We start from the raw sequence: 9,291 nt of genomic DNA on the forward strand, positions 1-9,291 counted from the left end.
CCCTCTGCAGATGGACTCATTTACTAGCCTCTGTTTTTGTGCTGAAGCAGTTCCTTGCAGTGGTTTTGAACTGACCATCACACATCTCACAGCCTTACCCCCCACCATCTCACCATTTGCAGCTGGTGAAGTGGAAACACCGATGCAAAAAAGTAATGACTGTTTCATGTTGCACTTCATCTCCTGCAGTAACTTTGAAGAAGCAACTTGGAGGACACAAAGAGAAGAAGAGAAGTTACTAAGTTCTCTTAGATTGTCCTAAGAAAGTGTTATACCAGCACTAGTCAAACCACGCACTTAATACTGACGCAGCAATTACATACAGTACTTACCTGTAACTGCTACTCGTCAGGGTGTTCACAGGTAAGAGCTTTCAGCTTTTATCCAAGCTTTAGCTTTCCTCCTTCCCCATGTTGCTATACTGATTTATTCCTGAGTCCCCAGCTCATTGCATGCCACATGCATCCTTGTTTCAAACTTCATTGTGAACAGGTATTTCTCAGTTTAGCAGATCATTTTTACTTTATTTCCCCCTGTTTTTTCCTCATAGCCTTACAGGTTCTACTGTTTCTTAGTATGCTTTTGCCAGTAGGAGAAATCAAGAACTTTCATTTTACTATGGATCCATCCATCCAACAGCTTAAGTCAGTTTGTCATCATTTCATTCTGAATGTGATAAGAGTTCTGCATATATTTCACATCTCTTTGTACTCTGCAAAAATGAAAGTAAGATGGCCCATTGCATACCAGCCCTCTAGAACAGGTTGCATTTTGCTCAGTGTCACATTAAGGCAGAGACTACCTTTGCTCTGACAGTCTCCTTTCTCTAAACATCAAATACAGTGTATCCATCTCTAAAACCAGACTAATTATGAAGCCTTCTGAGTTGGGAAGGGTGTTCATAGGTTGATTAGCTTTTTGCTGACATGTTTTCAAAAAATAACAATTTTTTTCCCCCCTAATGTCCTAAGATATAACAAATACATTAAAAGCAGCCTAAAGAAAACAGTATGTTCACTGCCATTATGTGCAGGTTTGTGTTCCAGCTATAATGCACACATCAAAAAAAATTACATCCTACTTCCCTTTCCAAAACCAAAGACAGAATTAAATGTAGTCTCTTTCCTGAAAGCCAAGAGATGTTGATGCTTGAATTTGTTCATCTTTCCAGTTCAGCTCTTGTTGCTCCTTAATCCCTTCCTGTAGTTTCAATTAGCATGTTGACTAATGTCTGAATATTCACATCTAGAAAGGGGAGATAAAAACAGAGGGCTGGAGCACCTCTCCTATGAGGACAGACTGAAGGAGTTGGGGCTGTTCAGTCTGGAGAAGAGAAGACTCCGAGGTGACCTAATTGTCGCCTTCCGGTATGTGAAGGGGGCCTACAAGAAGGCTGGGGAGGGACTTCTCAGGATGTCAGGTAGTGATAGGACTAGGGGGAATGGAATGAAGCTGCAAGTGGGGAGATTCAGGCTGGAGGTGAGGAGGAAGTTCTTCCCCATGAGAGCGGTGAGGCCCTGGAATGGGTTGTCCAGGGAGGTGGTTGAGGCCCCATCCCTGGAGGTGTTTAAGACCAGGCTGGATGAGGCTCTGGCCAGCCTGATCTAGTGTGGGGTGTCCCTGCCCATGGCAGGGGGGTTGGAACTAGATGATCCTTGTGGTCCCTTCCAACCCTGACTATTACTGTGACACTTCTATTTAATCTAATTTCACATTATACAGCAGCAATAATACTAAAATGAAAGTTTGACTATTAACTGCCTGCCTAGTTAATTAATTCTGGTACCACAAACATAGTTCCCACTTGTCCAAACTCAGGCCCTGTGACACCTCTACAGCAGCATACACCCACTGCCCTTTACAAGCAGGATTAATCTACTTCCAAAGGAGAATCTTTTATTCTCAATATTACTATTTTTAACATTAAGGAATATTTCTACATTAACTGGAAAAAATAATATGTCATGGAACAAGGCAGCTCTTTGATAACATTTCTCTTTTGTTATCCTAACATGTTTGACCCATATGGAGTATTTTTCATGTACTACAGTGCCACTCACGTTTAGTTCTGCATGCAGTCCAAGATCTTTTTCTTTATGCCAATATCTTCCCTCTCCATAGTTGCTGCCCTGACAGAACAAACTGATGCTATCATGTTAGTTAGCAAGATGACCTGGGACAAACCTTTCAATTAGGAAATTTTTCTATTGCAAAATTTCCTCCCACACTCACAGCTTAATTTAGTTGTCAGGAGGCAAAGTCTCCTCAGAGAGGCCATTAATGCCACTCTTCAACCAATACAAATGCTAAGCAACACTGACTCAGCTTCTCTGAATGGAGTGTGCTATCTCTGCAGCACATGATCTCCTGTGTATGTTAAAACAACTATGTGGATAGGACTCATTTGCTGTGAGAACTAATCACCATCTTACTTTCAAGTGCTGGATAATACAGGACTAAACGTGAGTGGCACTACAGTACATGAAAATACTCCCTGTGGGTACTCAGTTTTTATTTGATTTTTAACTAGGCAGTGTGAAAAGCACTTAGGTTAATTATTTTAACTATTCAGTATTGTGCAGGACAGTCAACCTGTGCTACAAGTATCCAACAGAAAACTTATGGTATAAACACTTAGAGCCTAAACACAGTCTCGAAGACAATAAACAAAGTCATTAAACTGTAGGATTCTGTACATATTATTTGGAATAAATTTTCAGACATGGATTTGTAAAGGTAAATCCACTCTCTCCCTTTGGCACTTCTTTTCCTTACCCCACTCTTCCCTCCAATCTGTGGACACAAGCACACATGTGTGCCTTCATGATGTTCTCAGTATTTTCTAAGTTGCAACATCCAAGAAAAAGGAGGAGATACTGGAACAGGTTGCCCAGGGAGGGCCCCTCCCTAGAGGTGTTCATGGCCAGGTTGGATGAGGCCTTGATTAACCTGGTTTAGTGGAAGGTGGGATTGTTTAGCCTGGAGAAGAGGAGGCTCAGGGGTGACCTCATTGCTCTCTACAACTACCTTAAAGGTGGTTGTAGCCGGGAAGGGGTTGGTCTCTTCCCTCTGGCAACCAGCATCAGAACAAGGGGACACAGTCTCAAGCTGTGCCAGGGGAGGTTTAGGCTCGAGGTGAGGAGAAGGTTCTTCACTGAGTCATTCGTCATCGGAATGTGCTGCCCAGGGAGGTGGTGGAGTCACCATCCCTGGAGGTGTTCATGAGGGGATTGGATGTGGCACTTGGTGCCATGGTCTAGTCATGAGGTCTGTGGTGACAGGTTGGACTCAATGATCTTTGAGGTCTCTTCCAACCTTTGTGATACTGTGTCCCTGTGTCCCTGCCCATGGGGAGGGGTGGAGGGGTGGATGTGTGCAACTAGATGATCTTTAAGGTCCTTTCCAACACAAACCACTCTATGAATCAAATCACCTAATCAGGCTCAGGAAATCTCTTCCAACTAATGATTTGGGTTTGGTTTGGTTTGGTTTTTTCCAAGTAAGGAATTTTCCAGATAGTATTCTTCAGCTGCTAGTTATCTGTATGAACCAAAGCACCCTTCTTTTATTTCAATACTAAATAACACAGTGCCAAATGTGTCTTTCTTCTCCACCTTTTACATCTATACTTGTATTTGTAATGCATGCAGACTGCCAGAAATAGAACAGCTATGTTTCAAAACAAGTACTGTTACAGGTCTTGCCAATTCAGTGACCCAGTGACAACAAAGAGGTACTGGACTCAGCCTTGCAGAATCACTTTTGAATACAAGAGATGAAGTACATGAAGGCTATATCCTATTGTACAGGGAAACTCTTCTGTCATAGTTTGGGCTGGGTGCCCTCTGCTACAGGGGTGTTTCCTGTGTCCAGAAGTCCATCCCAGTGGGTGGACTCAGGAAATTAGGTATTTCTACCATAATCCCTTGCACCACTATAAATTTTGCGGTGGGGTCTGGCACTTCCTCTTTCCTTCCCTCCCCGAGACTTGGTAACTGGGGGAGAGATCTCCCGGCCATGGGCCTGATTGGGCCCAAGGCCACTGGAGGATGGGCAGTCTCAGGCCTGGCCAGCTGAGACTAGCCCAGCAGAGGGAGGGGGAAGAAGGAGCCCTGGGGGTTTTGGATGCACCCTCAGGTGGGGTTTGGAGTCTTTCTGGGTTTACTTTGCTTTCTTTCTTGTCACTATGTTTCCTTTTGTGCACACTCACTGTTCTCTATTTAAACTCTCCACTACTTTTGCAATCAGTTTGTCTGAGTCGTTATTTCTGCCTGTGGTGGGGAGGGGACCTGCCCCAACCCATTACACTCTTCAAAAGAGGTGGGAATGGAGTATGGTTCAATCTTAATACTTCTGTTATTATAGTTTCTGAAGTATTTTCTTTCCTAGTCTGTACCTCAAAAGAATGTCCAGGTTTTCTTTCTGTGTGTACTAATTGATGCTTGACAGACACCAAGCATGAAGGGACCTGTTAAAACAACAAATTTATGATGTAACAAAGCTGAAATGCTGATCAGGAGACTGATAAGGTTGTCATTGGTGAGCCCAAGGCAGAATACATGACACCTGTTCCTTCACTAGAGAATGAATGTGCAGTCAGTGACATCTGATAGATGTAGCTTATCTTCAAGCTTTCTTCCAATGACTCCATTTTAAAAGCCCATCATAAAGCTTTCTTTATTCATGGTGCTACTTAGAGGTTTTAAGTTGAAGACTGTAGGCTGCTAAATCCAGCAACTAAACACCTACAATAACCTTTGTTATACTTTTCATTCATATTGTTTTATAAGTAGTGCTACAAGCTAACTCTGCATCATCCTGTAACACAAGAAAAATCCCACAAGCTGAGAGACAAAAACATTAAGTCACTCTTTGTGTCAAATTAATGTCAGCAATGAATCTAGGCAGCCCAGAAGTTAATAGGGCTTAGGCTCTATACCATGCCTCCTACTTGAGCTCCCTTGTTTTACATAGTAAGCCTCTGGATTTTGCTATTGCCCATGGAACATCTGCCCAAGATGGATATTGGCATCCAACTACCATTTCATGCCTCAAAACAAAAGGTTTTCAAAACTTGTCTGCTTTGGCCAAAGGTCCCAGGAAAGAAAGCAATGTTCAGGCTCCTCCCCTTCTTAACCCTGAACACGTGTGCAACTGCCTCACACTTGAAGCTGAAAAACTTCCATCTGTCCAGTGGTATCACTGTACAAATATATCCCATAACATATGTCTATACCTAACTGAGCTTTGATTTAGATCTTTTAGTGAAGTCCTAGAACTTCAGCATCTTCTCCCATCTTTCATTAAGTTGGTCTTCACTCAACTGCTGGAGAGCAGACCCCACTCTAGCTATACAATTCTTTCATTACCACAAGAATAACCTGTTGATAGTTTTGCCATATGGAAACTCACAATGGTATCCAGATGTCTTTCTTTCCAAAAGTAGTACTCCTCCAGAAGCAGTCATCTGGAAACAGATGCATTTCCTCACTTGACTGACACCTAATATTCCAACAAGATTGCACAGCTGAACAGGCTCCCCACACTCATCACCTCTGGATTATGAGTGGTTACTTTCAATGAGTTCAGAGAGGCTCCTGTATGTGGCATGTCCCATTTGAAAGCACTAAGCATTTAAATCATTTGTCTCTTTTCATTTTGCTCTACTGATGACAGCAGCATTGGTGGTGCTCTCCCTACTGATAAAGGAATTTTTTTATTATTATTATTTTCATTCTGCAGCAAGGAAAAAATATTGTAGATGTTGGTGTAAAACATTTAAATATGTCAGACCTTGTCCACTGAAGTACCTGCTCTTCTTTACTCAGCAAACAGTTCAGCTGCTTGTCCCAAGTGACTTTCAAGTGAATTCCTCTTTCACTTTGACAACATCTATACATTTTCGTTCCTGGCTCTTTGAACTTCAGCTCTGTAAGCATCCTGCACGTTTCACTCATTGAACCAGTGTCCAGAGAAGGGCAACGAGGCTGGGGAGAGGCCTTGAGCACAGCCCTGTGAGGAGAGGCTGAGGGAGGTGGGATTGCTTAGCCTGGAGAAGAGGAGGCTCAAGGGAGACCTCATTGCTTTCTACAACTACCTGAAAGGTGGTTGTAGCCAGGAAGGGGTTGGTCTCTTCCCTCTGGCAACCAGCACCAGAACAAGGGGACACAGTCTCAAGCTGTGCCAGGGGAGGTTTAGACTCGACGTGAGGAGAAAGTTCTTCACTGAGAGAATCATTCATCATTGGAATGTGCTGCCCAGGGAGGTGATGGAGTCCCCATCCCTGGAGGTGTTCAAGAGGGGATTGGATGTGGCACTTGGTGCTATGGTCTAGTCATGAGATCTGTGGTGACAGGTTGGACTCGATGATCTTTGAGGTCTCTTCCAACCTTGGTGATACTGTGATACTGTGATTCCCACTTAAAACAAGACTGCAGACCCAGCAGCAAACCCCAAAGCATATCATTAATTTATTTCAGGGCATAACACTAAGACTCACACTTTACTTAGTGCATCTCATTTTAGGATATCCATATTTTCCCATGCTCATTCAAGAGCCTTTTACTGCATTTGTGGAGTTAAGCAGTAAATTTGTCTTCATGCTTACTACACACATCTGCAAAACTGTAGGGGAAAAAAAACAAAGGACAAAAACTCAGAATTTATTGCTGCATCTCAGTGACACAGTACAATGATCTTCCTAGATCTGCTGGATCTGGAATAGAGAGTAACACACTTGCAGATTGATAAAGAAGGTTGGTTTAAAGGATTGTTTAAAGGATGGGAATTCTCTGGTTGGTTTCTTTTGATTGTTAAAACCAGGTTATTAATATTGCTAATTGTGATTGTAATGTTACTGATGTTGCCTGGCCTGATTAGTCTGTCGCTGGGAAACTGTGATGAATTTGTGGACCCTTTGATGGGCCAAGAAGAGATTGACCTCAAAAGTATTGCTGTGTATCAGTGAGAAGATATTGTTAAGAGTTTTTTGTCCTAATTGTTGTGAGAGTTTGTGGAGAAACACATGGCCTGGATCGTGCAGATTGTCTGCATGCTGGAATTGTGAACTGTTGGTAACTGAGACATTTACATTAGAACGACTTGTGTCAGATCGATTGGCTGCTCCAATCGAATCCTTACAAGACTTTAGATCAGCTGTAAGTTGCATTGACTTATCACAACTTAGAGTACAGGCTTTTGAGGACTATTTAAAAGAAAAATAGAGGTTATTGTATCGAGCAAGATCTTGTATGATTACAGACACCATGTGTGGAGAGGAAATTTTTATTCCACTGTGGCGAGTAGTGCCCCAATCAGACTGGTGTCATGTGTAAGCATGGTACTATAGGCATCCATATACCAACTGATTAGCTATATACGTTTAGTGTCAGAATTGGGAGTAAATATTTATCTAGGTTTAAGTAGTGTAATAATCAAAGGAGACACTTGGAATCTCATACGGGCCCCTAACACCGAAAACAAGCAGACAAACCTTTTGTATTGGTAGCCTGTAGGTGTCGCCATAGGGTAAGGCATCGATCCAGTCCCTTAGGGACCCTGGAAACTCAAATTGGGGAATGCATCTAGGCGATTGGCTATTAGTAGAAGAAAGCAAAAAGGCTAAGGAGTAAGCCTTGAAAAGGGCAAGTCCTAGTCAGCCCTAAAGGGAATTGGAGAGGGCAAGGTCGGAGTAGAGACCAGTACCGCAGCTCAAGAAGGTCTGCTGAGGGCTGCAATCCCTTCAAGGCTGTGGCCGCTGGGTAACATGGCCCTTACAGGACCTCTCCTGATGATTTTGTTTCGGTTGACACTTGGACACGCACAAAATTATAGTGATTGTGTTATTACAACCCGGCAAGGAAGAATAATAAGTCAGACTCTGGTATATCACATTATTTAGGGCTGCAAGGAAAAATTAAATCCTTGTTATATGAACCAGATTGAGTATGCCTGGTGTAATGCAAGTGGAAACATAACCTGTTATGATCCTAAAGAACTGTGTGTGTTGGGGTTCATGGCAGAAGCCCACTTCATTCACTGGATTGCTGGTTTCTCTTGAGAAAGGGATAGCTCAGAAAGCTTGTAACTTGAGAAGCTGTAATCCAATAAATCTCACTATTCACAGTCCAGGTGAGGGAAGCAGAGGGATACCCAGTATGGAATTGCAATGTGGGGACAAGGAGATGATCCAGGGGCCGTTGTACATATAAGGATTATCGAAAGGACTAGGGAACCTGTCACAAAAAGATGACTGTTCAATACTTTTTATCATGAAATAGAAACAAGAACCAAGTGTGAGATTCCAACTGTTGCTAAAAATTTATTTGTAAACCTTGCTGGAAATATTGCCAAAGCCCTAAGAGTAACTAACAGTTTTGTTTGTGGAAGTACTAACCAAGGTGATCGGTGGCCTTGGGAATCTATGGAGGTCGATGTTTCTAATTCATCGATATGAAAGAGAACGAAAGGTAACAGGAAGACTCAATGGATATTACAAACCAGCGTAATTGGTCGAACCTGCTGGCAAAACCTACAAGGGAAGAGTCCAGTAGGGAACTTTGTCTGCAGGTTACTTATTTTTCTGTCGAGGTCTGACGGAGAAGGCGGCCCGCAGGCAGCAGGGCTCTCCGGCCGCGTACAGCCCCGCTGCGCCCGCCCCCCCCGGCAGCCGCTGAAAACGGCGCCACCTCAGCGCCGGCTTCAGCAAGGCTCCCGCGCCCGGCACCACCCCAGGCCGACCGCCAATGGCGGCAACGCCGCGCAGCGCGCGCCCAGCCGCACCCCTCAGAGCGCGCCCCTACCTGCCGCTCGTCACTTCCGCTGCTTCACACCGAGGAGGAGGCGCCGGGGCGCCGAGACCCGCCGCGGCCCGGATGCCGCTCCCTTCCAGGGGGCGACTAGCCAGCGGGCAAGAAGCCGCCCGTCTTAACCAGTGAGGATCCAGCGCTGCCTCCCGCGGCTGGGAGCCCAGAGCCCTCACTTCCCGCCGGGGGCAGCAGCCCCGCCTTTCCCGGTGGCTTCCTGGCGACCCCTAGGAGCCTGGATGGGGCGGAGTAAGGGAATGTATCGGTTCACAGGCAGGGCGCCGGCCCTTGCAGAAGCGGCAAGAAACACCCTCGGCAACGTTTTTAATTTAAATGCAAATATTTATTTTAAAATGTCATAACTTGACACTTCTGACCGGTAATAAATGTAAAATACCATTTAAGAAATATACTTGAAAGTTCCTTCTAAAAGCAGGCTGAGAAAACAGTACACAAAATAACCGGAAAGTGCGCTGGTTTTAAACAA

The sequence above is a fragment of the Dryobates pubescens genome, chromosome 9 (genome assembly GCF_014839835.1).
Source record: "Dryobates pubescens isolate bDryPub1 chromosome 9, bDryPub1.pri, whole genome shotgun sequence".
NCBI classification, from domain to species: domain Eukaryota; kingdom Metazoa; phylum Chordata; class Aves; order Piciformes; family Picidae; genus Dryobates; species Dryobates pubescens.